Consider the following 19,867-nt stretch of genomic DNA (forward strand, 5'->3'; position numbering starts at 1 on the left):
AGCAGCGACAGAAAATATCTTCTTTTCCCCAGAGTTCTCCTGGTACAATCAGAAATGGAACCCACGTGGTTACATGGTCCATTCATTACATGTTCCATTATAGAATTCTCCATATGATAGATACACTCAGACCCTAGTATCTTCTGTGGATGTCACTGAGTGATATCACAGTCTCTCCTCATGACTGTCTCCTCCTGAACAGTGGAGAGTGACTGATCAAGGCCCCACAGGGCTCCATCAAGATTTTGATTCTCATTTTTAAATATCTGCCTCTTTCAGGTGGTTCCGCGCCCACGCAGATAGCCCCGAGCTTACCCTCCACAGCTGTCCCAGCACCCACTCCTACAGTGTATCTCAAGGTCACTGCCCACTAATTAATCACTTCAAACTTTCTCTTGAAGTTCCAGCTTTTAATGGGAACCTTTAGCTCATACCCACACTGCACTTGGGAAGGCTAGAGGATGATGGAATAGGAAAGTCACATATAACTTTTCAAATTTTTTCTTTTCTTTTATTTTCAGCACTGAAAGCTTAAGTCATGAATAAGAAGCAGGGGAAGTGACTGATAGCATTTTTAGAGTTCTGCAGGCGTATAGTTTGGGATTATTACACCAGGAAGAAAAGAAAAAAGAACAGAGCGAGAGCCAGTTTATGTCTGCATAAAAGAAGGGGGAAAAGCACAACAAAGAATGGGGCAAAGAAGTGTTTGGTCTCTCACCTAAATGACAGGAATACAAAATAAATAAAAACTTTTCTTAAAACCTCACAGACTAGCATTCTTTATTCCACATAAAAGCAAAGTTTTTATGTTACAAGCTTGAACTTGTAGACTCCTTTTCCCCACAGAATCCCAATGTCAATTTTCAAGTATTTACTCAACCACTATTAATTGTATACTTATGAGTCAATTAATAAGCAAGAAAATTCCAGGAATACTAAAATAAAAGATAATCTTACCTGGAAGCATCTTACTACCTTGAAGGGGATACAACTAGTATGTCAAAAATTATAAGAAGGTGGTACTAATAAGTTTTTGAAAGAATGGGTTCTGGACCAGACTGCCTGGAGATGTTCCTGTTGCATCTCTTACTAACTGTATGGCCTGGGGCAGGGTACTTAAACCTTTAACCTCAGTCTCTTCATCTGCAAAATGCAGAAATTATATACTTCTGGTACAGGTTGTTGTGAGCATTAAGTAAAACAATCAATATAAAGTGCTTGGTACAACCATGGCACATATGAGAAGTCTTCAAATGTTAGGAAAATGTAGTAGTATATTGTTGCATAACAGAACATGATGTTGGTGAGGCAGAAAGTTCTCTGACTCCGTGGGGGAGGCCAGGAACCAAAAAGGCTTCAGTGAGGAAGGCAACATGCAAGACCAACCAGAACTAAAACAGGCCCAAATGATTAGGCTTTTGTAGATTCTCTGATGATCACTGAAAAGGTAGAAAATGAGCTACTTTAGAAAAAAATAGATCCATGAAACAAGACAGTATTTTCAAGGTTTGGGTGTGAAAGTAGATAACTGCCATAACAACACAGCCAGAGAATGATCAAAACAAAATCTTTTTATTACTACTAAGAAAGACGCAATATCCCACTGGATCCTGGTCTAGTCATCCAAAATGACACCATGGCTTTTAATGGAGCCTGACAAGATCCATTAAATTAAATCACTGGGCTCGTGATATCTTACCATAGCATTTTCATTACTGTGCTTTTATATATAGTAAGTCTTGAAATCAGGGAGAAAGAGGTCCCTAATATTGTCATTCTTTTCCCAAAAATGTTTGACTCACTAAGAGAGAGAGAGAGAGAGAGAGAGAGGAGAGAGAAAAGTGTGGTTTTTATAAAACCTTATATTTCCATATAAATTTTTGAACCAGTTTGTCAATCTTTACCAAAAAAAATAAATAAATAAAGAACAAGTAATCAAATGCCCTTTTGGAACTATATTCAATCTATGCATTATTTTTGAAAAACCCAACATCTCGACACTACTGAGTCTTCCATTCTAGAATATAGTATCTCTCTCTATTTATTTAAATCTTTAATTTTTATCATAAATGTCTTATAATTTAATTGTATAAGTCTTATACTTCTTCATTTAAATATATCATCCTGTGGGTTTTTTTAATTATTATTATTTTTAGTGAGAGAGACAGAGACAGAGAGAGAGAGACAGGGACAGATAGGCAGGAAGAGAGAGAGAGAGATGAGAAGCTTCAATTCTTCATTGTGGCACCTTGGTTGTTCATTGATTCTTTCTCATATGTGCTTTGACTGCAGGGCTCCAGCAGAGCAAGTGACCCCTTGCTCAAGCCAGTGAGCTTGGTCTCAAGCCAACAACCATGGGGTCATGTCTATGATCCCACACTCAAGCCAGTAACCCCGTGCTTAAACTGGATGAGCCTGTACTCAAACCGGTAACCTTGGGGATTCAAACTTGGGTCCTTTGCTTCCCAGTCTGACACTCTATCCGCTGTGCTACAACCTGGTGGTTTTGATAATATTCGATAACATTCTAAATGATATTATTTTTTATGTCATTTTTAAATTCTTTCTTAGTGTTTAGAAATACAATTGATATTTATATATTGACCTTATACCCTGAGGCCTTGATAAATTCAGCAGATTTTTGTTAAGTTCAAATAGATCTTTTTAGATTCATTTGGATTTTCTAAATACACAATCATGCTATTTGCAAATAGGGATAATTTAATTACTTTGTCCTTTCCAATATGTGACCTTTTAAAATTTATCTTTAGTTAATCCCATTGCATTGGCTAAACAGAATTAGTGAGAATGAACACCAACACCTTCTTCCTGATTTAAGAGAAAGGTGTTTATTTGCTTCAATATTGTTAGTTGTATGTTTTTCATATATGCCTTTTATCAGACTAAGGAAATCCCCTCTACTTCTAGTTTGGCTGAGGGTTTTTATGATTAGGTGCTGAATTTTGTGAAATGCTGTTTCTGGGTCTATTGAGATAATTATATGATTCCCCCCCCCCTTTATTCCATTAATGTGAACTGATTTTTGTTTGTTTGTTTGTTTGTTTTGTATTTTTCTGAAGTTGGAAAAGGGGAGGCAGTCAGACAGACTCCCGCATGCGCCTGACCGGGATCCACCCGGCATACCCACCAGGGGGCAATGCTCTGCCCATCTGGGGTGTTGCTCTGTTGCAACCAGAGCCACTCTAGCACCTGAGGCAGAGGCCATAGAGCCATCCTCAGTGCCCGGGCCAACTTTGCTCCAATGGAACCTTGGCTGCGGGAGGGGAAGAGAGAGAGAGAAAGGAGAGGGGGAGGGTTAGAGAAGCAGATGGGTGCTTCTCCTGTGTGCCCTGGCTGGGAATCGAATCCGGGACTTCTGCATGCCAGGCCGACGCTCTACCACTGAGCCAACCGGCCAGGGCTGATTTTTTTGAATGTTGAAGTATACTTGTATACCTGGAATAAATTCAATTTAGTTATGATATATCATTATTTCTATATATCACTGTATTCTATTCCTAATCGTAGGTTAAATATTTTTGTGTTTCTGGTCATGAGAAAAAACAATGTGTGTTTTTTTCATAGTACCCTTATTATGACTTGGTATTAAATTTATGCATGCAGATTTCAGAAAATGATCTGGGAAGTGTTGTTTCTAACCTTTATTTTCTGTATTTGCTTAAGGTTATTATTACTCCCTCCTGAAAAGTTTGAAGAAATTTACCTGTAATACCATCTGCATCTGAAACTTTCTTTGTGGAACAGCTTTCAATTATAAAGTCAATTAATTTAACAAATACAGAGTTATTACTATTTTCTATTTCATCTTGTATCAGTTTTAGTAGATCTTATCATACTAAACAAGAAATTTATCCTTTCATCTAAAATGATTTTCTTTGTCTCTTACTGCTTCTCACACCCTATAAAAATACCTGAATTTAAATCTTCTCCTTTCTACTTCACTTGACTGAACTATATCCACCTCTCTAGGTCTTCTAGACATATTCCACTGAATGATACCTTTTCTTCTTCTGTTAGCTTCTCCAGCCCTTTCTGAATTAATCATACTGCCTTGTATTTTTCACTATCTTTTATTAGTTTATTTTATCTCTGAAGTAGATTATGGGATCCTTGCAGGCAGAAATTATATCTTAAATTTCACTATTCCTGTAGAATCTAGCATAGTCTTTAACATTAAATAAATATTTATGAAGTTATTGATCTGTCCAACCTGCAGGTTAGTTTCACCACTTGTTGTGGAAGAGCCTGGAGCATCTTATAGTGCAGGAAAGCATGGAAATGTTACAAAATATAATAAAAATAAAAACTAATATTGGGCATGTCAAAGGACACGGGAGCCAAGCTAAAAGAGCTCCCAATGGCCACGACTGAAACAATCTGAGTAACAAAACAAATAGTGAGAATATTAGACCACATAAGCCATAGAATAAAATATGTGAGTTTATAATAATATAAATGATTGAACAAACAAATAAATAAATAAATAGGAAAGAAGAACATGTCTTCTTACAGAACTCCAAATAAAAAAAATTGAAATGAGATAAATAGAAAATAATGAAAATACCCAGTATAATTGCTACATACAAAATCCAATGATAAATACTAAAATTAGTGGGCAAAAAATTTGAGGAACAGTTAAATAGCCTCAAAGCAGCCCCCCAAAATATTTACTAATTACTTTGGAAGTTTTAACATATGTCCAAAATTTTTTCTTCCTCTTCTATCCAGGACATGTAACTTAGTTTCTCTCCCTTTGACTATATGCTAGACTTAGTGATTTGCTTTAGAAACAAATGGATGAAGAAAGAGAAAATGGTAACTTTTGAAGAAACCTGGCAGCTATCACCTTAATCAGGTGATCCAAGTTCACATCATCTGTAAAGTCATGTTATATCATATACCTTTTTTTTGTGTGTGACAGAGATAGAGTCAGAGAGAGGGATAGACAGACAGGAAGGGAGAGAGATGAGAAGCATCAATTATTTATTGCAGCACCTTAGTTGTTCATTGATTGCTTTCTCATATGTGCCATGACTGGGGGGCTACAGCAGACTGAGTGACCCCTTGCCCAAGCTAGTGACTTTGGGTTCAAGCTCATGAGCCTTGCTCAAACTAGATGAACCTGCACTCAAGCTGGCGACCTCGGGGTTTTGAACCTGGGTCCTCTGCATCCCAGTCTGATGCTTTATCCACTGCACCACTGGTCAGGCTCATATACCTTTTATATAAGGAAAAGGTACTTTACCTTAGTGGTATTTTTCTCTAGAATCCAAAAACCCTCATCGACACATAAGAAAACATCAGAAAAAAAATTAAGTGCTATTCTACAAAATATTTGACTAGTAGTCTTCAAAATTGTGAGGGTCATGAGAGACAAGGGAAAATTGTGATATTATCATTGATTAAAGGAAACTAAGGGGACATGATCCTTCTGGTATCCCAGACTGGATCCTGGAAGAGAAAATAAATTAAATAAATAAATAAATAAAATAGGTGAAGTCTGGATAAAGTATGTGGTATAGCTAATTGTACTGTACTAATGTTAATTTCTTTTTTTTTTTTTTTGTATTTTTCTGAAGCTGGAAATGGGGATAGACAGTCAGACAGACTCCCGCATGCGCCCCACTGGGATCCACCCGGCACGCCCACCAGGGGTGACGCTCTGCCCGCCAGGGGGCGTTGCTCTGCCATGACCAGAGCCACTCTAGCGCCTGGGGCAGCGGCCAAGGAGCCATCCCCAGTGCCTGGGCCATCTTTGCTCCAATGGAGCCTTGGCTGCGGGAGGGGAAGAGAGAGACAGAGAGGAAGGAGGGGGGGTGGAGAAGCAAATGGGCGCTTCTCCTGTGTGCCCTGGCTGGGAATCGAACCCAGGTCCCCCGCACGCCAGGCCGATGCTCTACCACTGAGCCAACTGGCCAGGGCCTAATGTTAATTTCTTAGTTTTGCTAAATGTAGCATAGTTAGGTAATCAGGTACCACAGGTACCTTTAAGGGAAGCTTACTGAAAGATAAACAGTAACTTTCCATATTGTCTTGTAAATCTGATATTATTTCAAAGTCAGAATTTGTTTTTTAAAAATTAAAAACAATCTATTATATTATTCTACACATTTATGTGTAGCTTTACTGCTAGTCTATGTTGTGTTTATATTAATAATTGAACTTATGTTCCCTTTTGTGATATATGGTTTTGAGTAGTTTAGATTTATAAATAAACTAATTTTATAAAAAGAGTTAAACAAGAGCAATTTATTAGTAACTTTATAATTTACTAGTGACACTACTAATACCCAATATTATGAATAGGAATAGCAACTATTTCCAGGAAGACACAGGGTACCATAACGGAATAAACAGTAAAGGTCAACATCCATAGCCATTCTTATTTCAAAACTAATGGCAATAATACTGACTCAAAAAAAATAGATAAAAAGCATAGCTATCTTTAGTAGGGAGTAGAAAATTATTTCACGTTGTAACTTCTCAAGCAACTATAAAAAGACACGAGATTTATACTGGTCTAGATGTTTCCAGCTTAAGATGGCAAACAGATTACATTGGTTTATCCCATGCCTTCTCAGTTTCTCATTAACATTAAAAAGTCAAGAAGACAAATGGTTATAAATCTATGATAACATAGAAAATGGGAATGGATGAAACATTCTAGCAAAATTCTAGGTAACAGAATTGAACAGAAGACTAACAGAGCTGTAACTTGGACACATGTAAGAAGGGAGGATGATCAGAGTGCAGAAATTTGGAGGACCCTGCTGTGAAATGCTGTACAAAGTAAGATACTGGTCTACCATCTCTGACTTCCCAGTCAACTTTCCATTTTTAAATATATTTGAATAATGACTATTGATACACATTTAAAGAAAGTTGGAAAGATTAAGGAATATATCTTCCATAAGCAAACAAACAAACAAAAAAATGACCTTTGAGAAAACCTGAATAGTTTTGAGAACAGAGGGGAACTTTAAAAACTCTAAGAAACAAGAACAGAAATTAAAATAAAAGGAACAATCAGAGAATAGGAAAGAGTATTACAACATAAAAAGTATAATAGTCAAAAAATTTTAATCAATATAAGGTAAGGAAATAGTTTTAAATAACTCTCCCAAAAAGTTAAACAAAACATTGAAAGGAAAGTGGAAAACACAAGAGAAAAGATGTATAGAATCCAACTAGGAGGCCCAACTACTAACATTTCTAAAGAGAATTCCAAAGAAGAAAAACAAGAGAAAGAACAATCAGAGTAGTAATTTAAAAGAAGTTTCCACAACTAAAGGTCACAAATCTTCAGAATTAAAAGAGCCCATTAAAAGGCCCATCAAGAAAAACAAACAAACTAACAAACTAACAAACAAACATAATTAGATATGTTGTAGTAAGAAATTCTAAAAATAAATTTCTAAAAATCGATGGGAGAAAAACACAACTTTCACAGGGAAAATCATCAGCTTTTTTATCAGCAATATTGGATGCTAAAAATTAGGGCAGTCTCCATAATTTAAAAAAAAATTATTTTAACCTATAATTCTTGATTTAGACAAAATATTGATCAACTCATTTTCAGGTACGTAGCAATTCAGAATATTTACCTCCTCCATGCCCTTTATCTGAAGATTGCTAAGGACGTGTTTCAGCTGCACATGGAATTCAAGTGAGAAAGAGGAAGACACGGCTGCAGGGAGGATCAGTGTAAGGAAGATGCACAGATAGCACTTACTCCAGCCCGGCACAGATGGAGGCATCGGGAAAGAAAGGAATTTCAAAGATTTCATTCTACCTCCCCAAGTTGAATGTACATAAGGGTGTCATAAAGGTAGATGATGCAAAGAAAAATAAAAGCAATTAGGAACTCTAGGAAACACAAAAAAGTTATACAAAATAAGTCCATGTAATTATAATATATATTACTTTGGTCAGCAGTGAGTGATAATTACATATTTCTAATACTTCTTTATTGATTTTTAACCTTCAGCATCAACTTGAGACAAGACACTAAAGTCTTAATTTGGTTAAAAACGAAGTATAAATGATATCAACCTTAATAACATAAAAATAAAAGTACAAATGAGAGTACTAGAAGGTAGTAAAGGGAGAAAAAGTGATGGAAAGGCTGAGCTTTATCTTACAAAGTAAGAAATCATTAGATACTATCTCTAGCTAATAAGACAAATAAAGGAATGTGTGTTATTTAAAGGCCCATCGGTTACTAGAGAAGAACTAAAAAGTGAGTGTGTTGGGAGTGGGGAAACAGTAGGCAAAGAAGTTGGATTCTCATCTATCATACGTCAACAGGTAATATCCACATTTCACAAATCAAGAAACATAATTACACACACACACACACACACACACACACACACACACACACACACACACACATGCTTGACTCAGCCAACCTTATACCTATACAGGCACTAAGAAAAGTATAAACACAAAGATATCAAAAGAAATATAAGCTTTTCTCTGTGCAATAAATCTGGGGGTGAGATCTAAGACTACAGCTTTTCATTATAAACCTACTGTATTTTTCAATGGAAAAAAGTATATATATGTATTTTATTGATAAAAAGTAAATGTGAAGTATTTATTAACATTTTTAAAATATCTATTTGGCAATCATCCAACTAGACTATGTGCTTCATAGTATATAGCTCAGCATTTAAATAAGGTCTTGTTGGTATTTCAGAAATTAAAATACTCATTTTAAAGCCTAGAACAGAAATATCCTCTACAAATCCTAGCTTGTCACAGACAATATCACAGAAACATTTTAGATTACATGGAAAAATAGCCTACCTTCAGGGATATTAGTTGTTAAAGAAATTTTTCCTTAAATGTGGTTAAAATATTTGTGAATTATGTATGAGCTAAGTAAATGCCTGTGACTCTCCATGACAGTACCTAACATACCAGAGAAAGGGACAGACAGGCCTCTTTTGTTCACTAATTCAGCAATGGAAGACTGTTTCCACTGGAGGCATCCCGAAATATCATGAGTCTGTCACTGATTTCCTCTGTAATTTCCATTAAAGCAAGATGACAAACAGCCCATCTGAATCAGGGTCTGTGAGCCACATCCCTGATTTTCATTACTAGGACACAACACCTCCAACCATCAAATGTGCCATAGCTCAGTGACGTTAGGCATTCTTAGGACACCACAGAATTTATGTCACTTGAAATCTGGGATGTACTTGGCATGGCATGAAGTTAAATTTTCTGGCTATAATAACTATTCTGTGATATAGATTTGGAAAAAGTAAAAATGAAGTGGAAAACCTTAAAAAAGAGACAACTGTCAAAATAAAAAAGATTGTACAGTCTGTGGATGGTATTCTCATTCATCTTCAAATTCCTATTGCTTTGTGTTTAAACATTTCAAATGAAGAGTTCTTCTAATGTCATTCGATACAGGCCAACATCTGAAATTCAACAGCAGACTTTAAATATTTTCTATCTTATAGGAGCTTTAAAACTAAACACTAGCTTGCTTTCATAAGGAAAAGAAAATACCGTTTTCCCCGCTCCGACCCCCCTTTCCTGAATGAGAATTTTCCAGCTGCTGCAAGTTTCCAGACATATGTTCTTGGGGTTGAGTAGTCCTACATATAAATACTCATTTTTAACAAAAAATTAGGGCTTAGAAAGGTTCACAAGTAGTTATAGACTTTAGATCTCTGTTGAAAATCATTACAAAAATAATTATCTATCTATATATAACTAGAAGAAGGAAGTCATCAAAATGTTTTTGCAATAGAATAACCAAAAAAAGTAAATAACCTAGAAATGTTATAGGGTTGTCTTGCTGTGAACAAAGTCAGAGCTTAAAGAGCCTTGAGATCATGCCAGGTAAGCTTTCACAAACCTTTTAGAATCAGAAAAGGACAAGATTTTGCTGCCCAGCCAGCTTTGTTTCTGGTGTATGCATATGCAACAATGGTTGTTATTAACATTACAATTACTATGCAACCCTTTTGAGTAGGTAAGTTCCACAGAAGTAAGAATGTAGTCTCATTTATTTCTCTATCCCATCATCTAGAACAGTGGTAGTCAACCTGGTCCCTACCTCCCACTAGCAGGCATTCCAGCTTTCATGGTGGGCAGTAGAGGAGCAACCAAATGGTGCTGTGATTACATACTAATCAACTAGCTGTTGACCAGTCAAGATCAGGACAGCGATCAGACTCTGTTACAGGGCATTTGTATTGGGACCGCACCTGACCTCTTTCGTGACCACCTGGCCTGCATCTGCGAGCGGCCAGGTACCTGACCCCAGGTCCACACCCGCCGCTGGATCCAGTGGGCAGTTTATGACTGTTACTGTAGCCCAAAAACTAGCAGTTCGTCGTTTTATTACCCCGTACGTAGACAAAGAACTCCATGGTTCAATGCTTCTTTCTATGACAGAAACTGCCGGATAATGGAGACACCAATTAACTCATATTTCCATCTCGATTCCTGGATTTTAGGGTAATAGTGTGACATTCTAGGAACCCCCCTTGGACTGCCAAAACTAGCCAATGTCTCGCTACTTCACCCCTATTGCAAAGAAGTGATGCCATTGGCCAACACCCGCTACATAAAATTTTATAAAACACACAACCACAGATACTCACTAACTTAGTCTCATCTCGACAAACTCTCGCTCAACCACGACACTTGTAACGTCGCGACCACGCAACAGACTTCAAACGCATAAGTTTTGTTCATGTTACGTAAGTGAAGCTAAATCATTACGTAATCGAAACTAAAGTCAGTACGTAGTTAGATTTCTGAGAGCAAGCACGTGCTTACAGTCTCAAACAAAATATTGTAAAATATCAGGAGCCCATGTCTCAAAAAAAAAAATGCATGCAGATATTCACCAGAGTATCTGAAGATGGGTTTCATAGAATCTGTTGCAAATAAACAACATCCAATGTGTTTATTGTGCCATAAAACATTATCTAATGAGGCAATGAAGCCAAGTCAATTGAAAGAACATCTTTCTACAAAGCATCCAAAAGGCAAGGACAAGCCCATTGAATATTTTCAGGAACTATATAAGGTCTACCGGAAAGTTCTGTCTGTTTTTGGAATAAAACAAAATACAAATTTTTCTTACCATCAATAAACTTTATTAAATAATATAATTGCCATTATTATTAATGATTTCTTGCCAGCGTGAGGGCAATTTATATATCCCATTTTTGAAAAATGTTTTATCTTTTGATGCGAAAAACTGAACCAGTGCTTGTTTGATATCTTCTTCATTTTTGAATTTTTTGCCCTTCAAAAAATTTTATAAGGACAAAACAAGTGATAGTTGGAGGGTGCTAAGTCCGGGGAATATGGTGGTTGCGACAGACATGCTTCTGTAGCATTTCTTCCTTGTTGAAATTCGTAAAAATTACAGTGGCATAAATGAAGTTTATCGGTAGCCATGGGTACACTATGGCTTCATACATAAGACTAACGTGAATCAACTTTGTTTTAGTTAATTTGCTACATCAGTATGTATAGATTAAGTGATAAAAATAGAGAGGCACACATGCGCCAAATAAACGTGCTTACATGTAGAAACTTGTTGTGATAGAAATGGACAGAACTTTCCAGTAGATCTTATATAAAAGATTTCAAAATTGTTCAACTATTGTGTATCATTTAAGAAACAACACACAACGAACGAAGATGGATTGTCACTTATCGCATTTCACAAATAATTGCAAAAAGTGGTAAAAGCTATAATATTGGAGAGACTGTAATACCCTCTATAAAAAAATTTATCTCAACAGTAATGCATCAGGATATACCTCAAATTTTGAAAACGTTGCCCCTAAGTGATAGCACAGTAAAGTGATGAATTGATGAAATGCAGTTAATGTTGAAAACAAACTTATAAGTATTCTCCAGAACTCTTCATTTTCCATGCAATTGGAGGAATCTACCATTGCAGATAATGATGCTTTATTGATGGCATATGTATACCCTATTTTGATAAAAACAATATATTACGAGAAGAAATGCTATTCGCAATAAATCTCATCACAGATATAAAAGGATTATCTATATTTAATGCTGTGAGAACATACTTTACAAAAAATAATATTCCTTTGAATAATATTGTTGCATGCGCTACTGATGGAGCACCATCAATGGTAGGTTGCTATCTTGAATATGTTGCTTATTTGAAGCAGGAAGTGCCAAATGTTTTATGTATTCACTGTGTGGTGCACAGTCAACATCTTGTAGGAAAACATCTAAGTACAAGTCTCCATTCATCATTAACTATAATAATTCCAGCCGAGCTGTAAACAAGATCAAATCCAATGCAAAGAGTGATAGAATGTTTCAGCAGCTTTGCCAGGACAATAATAAAGATTTTATTAAGTTACTTTTGCACACAGAAGTTCAGTGGCTGTCAAAGTGTACATCTTTGGCTAGATTTGTAGCATTATATGATAGTGTCATACAACTTTTTGAAAGTAATAATGAGACCAACCTGTGTCAACAGTTAAAAACAGTAAAGAATGATACCTTTTACTTGGCAGATATTTTCAAGAGATTTAACGATGTCAACTTGCAGCTTCAAGGAGCTAATAAAACTATTTTAGGTTGCCAAAGTATTGTGCTATTATTTATTGACAAACTTGAACTACTTCATCATAATCTATTGAAGAGAGAATTTCATCAGTTTCCTCAATTATCATCTATAAAAGATATGTAACTCCAGAGGATATTGACAGATTCAGTAGCCACCTCACCGAACTTAAATTGGACATGGAAAAACGATTTGAAGATATTTTGAAATTGAAGGTATATGACTGGATGAAAAATCCTTTTACAGCAAAACTGAAGAGGTTGATACAACTTGCCAAGAAGAACTGTTAGAAATTAGATATGATGAAGAATGTAAATTTGACAGTGGTGGATATGAAAACTTATGGCAAAATTAAAAATGCTGGTCTTATATCCAAATATGTGGAAAATGGTATTCAGTTTATTGATACCTTTCCCTACCTCATATCTTGTGGAATCAAGATTTAGTGCTGTTAATCATATTATGACGAAAGAAAGAAACCGCCTGAATATTTCCGAAAGGGGAGACCTTCATTTGTTCCTCACAAAAATTGAACCGGATATTCAATGTTTAGTTTCCCAGCATCAGCTTCAGGGATCCCACTAATAATTAAATTAACTAATGTAATTTCTATGTATGCAAAGTATAAATAAAAAGATTTAACTATAGTAAGTTGTTTTATAAAGATTTATTCTGCCAAACATAGTGAAAATCCGACATAAAGTACTTGGTAAGTAATTATTGTTATATGCTTTAACTTGCTGTAACTCTGCTTTATAAATTTTAAGTTAAGTTACTTCCCTACTTTATAAATCACCATTACTGTGGAACCAGTGGGCAGTTAGAAAATTTTACTACTTACAGAGATACAAAAGTGGGCAGTAGGTATAAAAAGGTTGACTACCCTTGATCTAAAACAGGGGTCCCCAAACTATGGCCCGCGGGCCGCATGCGGCCCCCTGAGGCCATTTATCCGGCCCCTGCTGCACTTCTGGAAGGGGCACCTCTTTCATTGGTGGTCAGTGAGAGGAGCATAGTTCCCATTGAAATACTGGTCAGTTTGTTGACTTAAATTTACTTGTTCTTTATTTTAAATATTGTATTTGTTCCCTTTTTGTTTTTTTACTTTAAAATAAGATATGTGCAGTGTGCGTAGGAATTTGTTCATTGATTTTTTTATAGTCCAGCCCTCCAATGGTCTGAGGGACAGTGAACTGGCCCCCTGTGTAAAAAGTTTGGGGACCCCTGATCTAAAAGATGGTCTGACAGATAATACCATATTTCCCCATGTATATGACACACCCTTTTTCAAAAAATTTGGGGTCTAAAAACTGAGTGTGTCTTACACAATAGTTGTAGATATTTTTACTGGCATTTCCTGCTTTTTTTTTTTTTGCAGGAATGAATTTTATGATGAATAAAATGAGTTCAATAACTTTATGTAATACATTTTTATTTTCAATTTTTGGGCCCCAAAATTAAGGTTCATCTTATACATGGGATTGTCTTATATGTGGGGAAATACGGTTAAGTATTCCATAAATTATTGTAAATAATTTTATGGTAAAGAGCAAAGGAGCAAGTAGAGGTGAAAGTGCTTTGCAAATCCTAAAATATTTAAAGAATTTAGTTATCATTGTTATTCCACAAAATTCTGTCCCCTGCCTGACCTGTGGTGGCGCAGTGGGATAAAGCGTCGACCTGGAACACTGAGGTCGCCGGTTCGAAACCTTGGGCTTGCCTGGTCAAGGCACATATGGGAGTTGATGCTTCCTGCTCCTCCCCCTTCTCTCTCTGTCTCTCTCACTCCTCTCTCTCTAAAAAATCAATAAATAAAATATTTTAAAATTCTGTCCCCTGCTGGGGCAAAGTCATTCCCTGCATTCTGAATGCTAACACTGGCCTGTGTAATTGGTCTCACCCACAGGTGAGAGGCAGAATGCATTGCTAGTGCTGATCCCACAGTTTACTATAGGATGCAGAAAGGAAAATTCAATAATGTGATTTTCTTTCCTTTTTTTTTTTTTACTATTGCTGTAAAAGTTTAAGGATATGCTTTATATTCCTGAATTCCTTAAGTTTCAACTTGCACTATTTGTCTACATATTTATCTGCTTAAAGAGCCCAGTGGAGCTACAGCTCAGTATGTTGTATGTTTTGAATAAAATATGGATGTTAGCTGAGGCATTTAATCACAGAGGCAGATTTAGGGCTCTACCCACTCTTCCCATGTTTTTCAAAGCACACTGCTAGGTGGGTTTTCTCTCTCATGAAGGCCTTTTAAATTGACTTGGACACAACCAGCTTCTTTAAAAGTAAAACAGTTTTAATTGTTAGTGAGATTTGCTTTAGGAACCTTCTTAGTGCTGGTAAGCTAATGTATTTTAACAATTTCCCTGAGAAGAGTTTAGTTTATGATTTTATGAAAAAAATAATATAGCGTGTGCAGTTATATTCCTATTAACTCTTTGCTCCATTAGCATTGAAATCTAGATGCCATTTTACTTTAGTGTGAACACATCAGATTGATGTGAATTGTTCTGGAGACTTTAAGAGGAAAAACCCAACAAAACAACACGTTACTTCTGAACCATACCGTGAGTTATAAGAACTTTCAGTTAGAATTTACTAAATTAGGTCAAGAGGTTTCTTGGGGAAAAAAAGTAGTTTGCAAAAGAAATTCTAAAATTCCCAAAATAGAGTATAAAGCAATACGGCGTTTCATTGATTCTTATTTGGTTTTTTTATTGCACTTTGGGACATGTTAGACCACTGGCCTGCATCATTTCACCTCCTTAAAGGGGAAAAATTGTCTCCAGCAGCTGCTTCCAAGTGTAAGAAACTTGCATGTTCATACTAAGAGATGAGAGGAGATGTCTGGAAACTTCCTTTCCATAGGTGATCATGACAATACCCAGTGTAAAGCTTAGGAGTATATGTGTGTACGTTTATACTTATGTATAATGTAAGACATATGCAATACACATATGATTGATTGATCTATACTTTTATAAGATCAGATTGAGTTTTTTCTATTACTAGTAGGTCTAAAAATGACTATACAAATTTAAACCATTACAAACAGTTCCACAAAAATCTTCCCAGAGTAACACAGCTAATTCTAACTTGCTTCCCTTCTGACTGTCCTACATACTTCTAATTTCACAACACTGTTTGAGGCTTCCGTACTATTTGCATATTTTCATCCAAGAATTCAAACCTATTCCATCCTGAGAACAAAAGCTGGCAAGAAGCACTCCAGTGATGAGTGAACAAAATGCAATAAAAAAGCAACGTACCGACATGGAAATGTCATGTGAGCTGCTGAATGATGCGTGGCTCCAAGTTTATCAAAACATTTTGAAACACTTTGCCAATGAGCATATAATTGACTGAAAGACTTGCCAGCACTATTCTAGAGATGTCTAACATATCACAAAATAAAGAATATCATTTACAATAAAAAATGAAATGTCAGAAATACACTTTTAGACCCCTTTCAAAACCAGTGCAGTTCCTCCCCCCAGTTTTAGTCAAGGAAATACTGTGATATTATCAGCTTTCATATGTTGATGTTCGTGTTTTACTTGCTGCCTACCACTTGGATTTTTGCATGACGGTCAAATCAATCAATCAACCAACCAACCTGTATTTATTATAATAGCCAAAGAAGCATAAATTTCCTGGCTCAAATTGTTATTAGCAAGATCCTGAATCATGGGGCCACACCTGCCATTCTTTATGAGTATTATATTCTTTTGTCCATCCATCTATCCATCGTTTCTGACAAGTCTTATTAGTCAAGTGTCTAAGGTGAGTCAAGCACTGTGCTGATCCCCAGAGACATAATGATGAATACAATGAAGTTTTTGCCATCATGGAATGTATAGGATAGCTGGGAAGACTCACATTAAAAGGAACAGTAATCTCAATTTGTGCTAGGCGCGGGGGTAAGGAAAGCACAGCATGCTAGGTGGGGAGTAAAGGGACAGATCATAGAGAATTCATGAAAGAAACAGAATTTATCCTGAGGTCTTAAGAATAAGTAGTACTAGGTTAGAAAAAAAATGAAGGGAGTTAGGGGCCAGAGGGAATAGCACAATGAAATAAGCAGGGGCAGGGAGGGTGTAAGACATTAAAAACTCGGACAAGAAAGGAAAGGGCTTGTGCATAGACAACAAAGAGAAGTGGAAGAAATAAGGCTGGAGAGATACACAGAAGTTGGATCTATTCCTATTCTTCTGAGATTCATTCTTTGCCCTTGGTGCCTCTTCTCTGATAATTTATCATTTTCATAAATACTGGACAGGGACCTCTAATAATATACCTTGAGGTAGTAACAAAAATATAAGCACTATTCTGTTATTCTTAACACAAATCCACCTTGACCACAATGAAGTGTCTGTAACTAAAAACTCCTCTGCTGGGAAATTTTGGAGATCTTTTTAAATGATAGGTCAAGCATTGTGACCACATCTCCATTTCTGAATTACATTCCCTTTAAGAGACTTATTATAATGAGGAACAATAACACAAAAGTAATGAATACATTTAAAATCAGTAAATACAAAAAGAGGAAAATGACATGTACTCTTTTACCTTAAACTAAATGTTCTCCCATAGCTGATGATCACATAGTTTGAAAAACAATAATTTACAAAGAAAAATATGAATCTTTATCTACAATTTTAAAATTTATTATATAGACAATTCAATATTTTCATAGAAAACATCACAATCTTTAAGTATAAAATGCATACATTAATGCAATGCTTGCTTACATTCAGATACATCCACACACACTTTGTATGTGCATCTATTTCTCTCTGAGCAGGCAGTGAGAGCAGCAGTGATAATTAGCTTTCATCCTTGTGGGTTAACTAGAGCAATAATAGCTACTTTGTATTCATCTCCGGAGACAAAGAGGCAATTTTGGATTTCAGCCCTTTTTCTTGTTCGATTCTATTTAAATTAAAGTAGGATAACATATACTTCAAATCAGTTTTACATATCCTAAACTTCCAATCGAGAGTTTTAAAACAAATATTTTATCCTAAATATTTTGTCCCATCCTAGGAAGTCCCTATGGGTAGCTGCTAAATTCCTATACCAGAAGCAACTCTATTTTAGGAAAATTTTTATATCTAACACCAAATATAGTTTTCTTAATAAATTATATAACAGCTTTCGGATCCTTTATTTTTTCTAAATCCTGTCCTTTTCCTCTGGCATGTGAACTTGTGGCTGTAGCTAAACACACGAGGTGAGAGGGGCGTGAACGCAAACGTGACACTTGGTCCACCAACCCTCTCTGTGCTCTCCCCGCCCAAGTTCTGCGCTCGGGTCCCACTCAGTGCTGTTCTATTGAATGCTTCCACACTCAGCTGTCTAAAAAGATATGCAGGAATCTGCTAGCAGGATCTTTCTGGCTTCATCTGTCCAACTGTCTTATACCAGAGCTGTCTACTAAGGGGACTGTTTGCCTTGTAAAGTACTAGCTCCTTTACCTATGTCTGCCGAGCACTGGGATGCTAGCTGGCTAATCAATCAAGATGTCATTGGTGTATTCTATGAAGAAGAGGGGCCAGAAGTCCAGCTTTGCTCACCCTCGCTCTCCCTCTGCTATCCTGAAATAACCCATTATCTGGACTAAGGCTTCCTGTGTGCCCGTTTCTAATAACGAGACCACTTAGAAATGACTGGTTCACTAGGGCCTTTCCGATACACATTGCATTTCATCTTTTGTTTTTTTGTTTTTTTGTTTTTTTCATTTTTCTGAAGCTGGAAACAGGGAGAGACAGTCAGACAGACTCCCGCATGCGCCCGACCGGGATCCACCCGGCACGCCCACCAGGGGCGACGCTCTGCCCACCAGGGGGCGATGCTCTGCCCATCCTGGGCGTCGTCATGTTGCGACCAGAGCCACTCTAGCGCCTGGGGCAGAGGCCAAGGAGCCATTCCCAGCGCCCGGGCCATCTTTTGCTCCAATGGAGCCTTGGCTGCGGGAGGGGAAGAGAGAGACAGAGAGGGAAAGCGCGGCGGAGGGGTGGAGAAGCAAATGGGCGCTTCTCCTGTGTGCCCTGGCCGGGAATCGAACCCGGGTCCTCCGCACGCTAGGCCGACGCTCTACCGCTGAGCCAACCGGCCAGGGCGCATTTCATCTTTAGAGCAGTGCAATGGTGTTATTCCCTAATACATGGGTGTTCACAGCTGTAACTGACTTGTCTGAGGTCACACAACCAGAAAGTGGCAGAGCTGGGCCCAGACACAGGACCTCTGAGTCCCTGTGACTCACAGGTTCCAGAAGGGCAAAAGCTCAGGGAATGTCTCAAAATAATATTTGGACCACCTGCTTTTAAAAAAAAAAAAGCCACTATGGGTGATTTTTTTTTTTTTTTTTTTTTTTTTACTATGGGTGATTTTTAAAATGCATATTCCCGGACCCCAGCCAAGAGCTAGAAATTAGGTTCTCAGGAGGTGGAGCCAAGAATCTGCATTTTCATAAGCTCCCTGGGATATTTTTATTCACAGGAGTTAGAGAACTGCTATTCTTAGTCTTTTCTTCTATCTCTAAACTTTGGAGAATTAGGTTTTATCAGGAAGATCTCTGGGATTAAAAAAAATTTTTTAATTCATTGCTTGAGTGATTAAATTCTCACCATGACCTTATGTAGCTGATACTATTATTGAAATACCCATGTTACAGATGAGGGAACGTGCACAGAGAGGCCATAGGGACTCACTTTAAATTACAGGGAGATGTGGTGCCAGGCTGGCTCAAGTTCTTGTGTCAACCATTACACTATGCTAGACCTGCAGCTCCAACAAAGATTTGCAACCACCATGAGAGGCGCTGGATGTCCTCCTACCCCACACCACTGTGCCTTCATCTGTTCTGTTTCCTCTGCTAACATGCCCCGAATGTCCTCTGCTCCCCCCTTACTTATATGGCTAATTCCTCCTCATCTGACAAAACCTGGACACTATCATTGGATGCCCAAGATGAATTTAGACTTTCCTCTTCTGCACACTCAGGGCACAGTGTATGTTGGCTTCATGGCACTGATTACTCTGAGCTATACCCACAGATCTGCTCCCATCTTCCGTAAGGGGCTGTAAACACCCTAAGGGCAGAAATCAAGCATAATCTATTTTCTGCCCAGGTGTCTGGTAGTGAACAGGAGCTCCATAGATGCTTGAGGCATAAATGAATGGTCGTGTACAAAATAAAGAATGGTTATTTGCTTTATAATAGAATTTACCACTGGCTTC

At 37.1% G+C, this 19,867-nt stretch overlaps 1 protein-coding gene across 5 annotated transcripts in view; it reads right to left on the reverse strand.

Annotated features, from left to right (window-relative positions):
* Nucleotides 1–19,867, reverse strand: part of ENOX1 (ecto-NOX disulfide-thiol exchanger 1) — a 617,728-nt gene that overhangs the window by 305,484 nt on the left and 292,377 nt on the right. The window lies entirely within an intron of this gene.

This window comes from Saccopteryx leptura, chromosome 4 (genome assembly GCF_036850995.1).
Source record: "Saccopteryx leptura isolate mSacLep1 chromosome 4, mSacLep1_pri_phased_curated, whole genome shotgun sequence".
NCBI classification, from domain to species: Eukaryota; Metazoa; Chordata; class Mammalia; order Chiroptera; family Emballonuridae; genus Saccopteryx; species Saccopteryx leptura.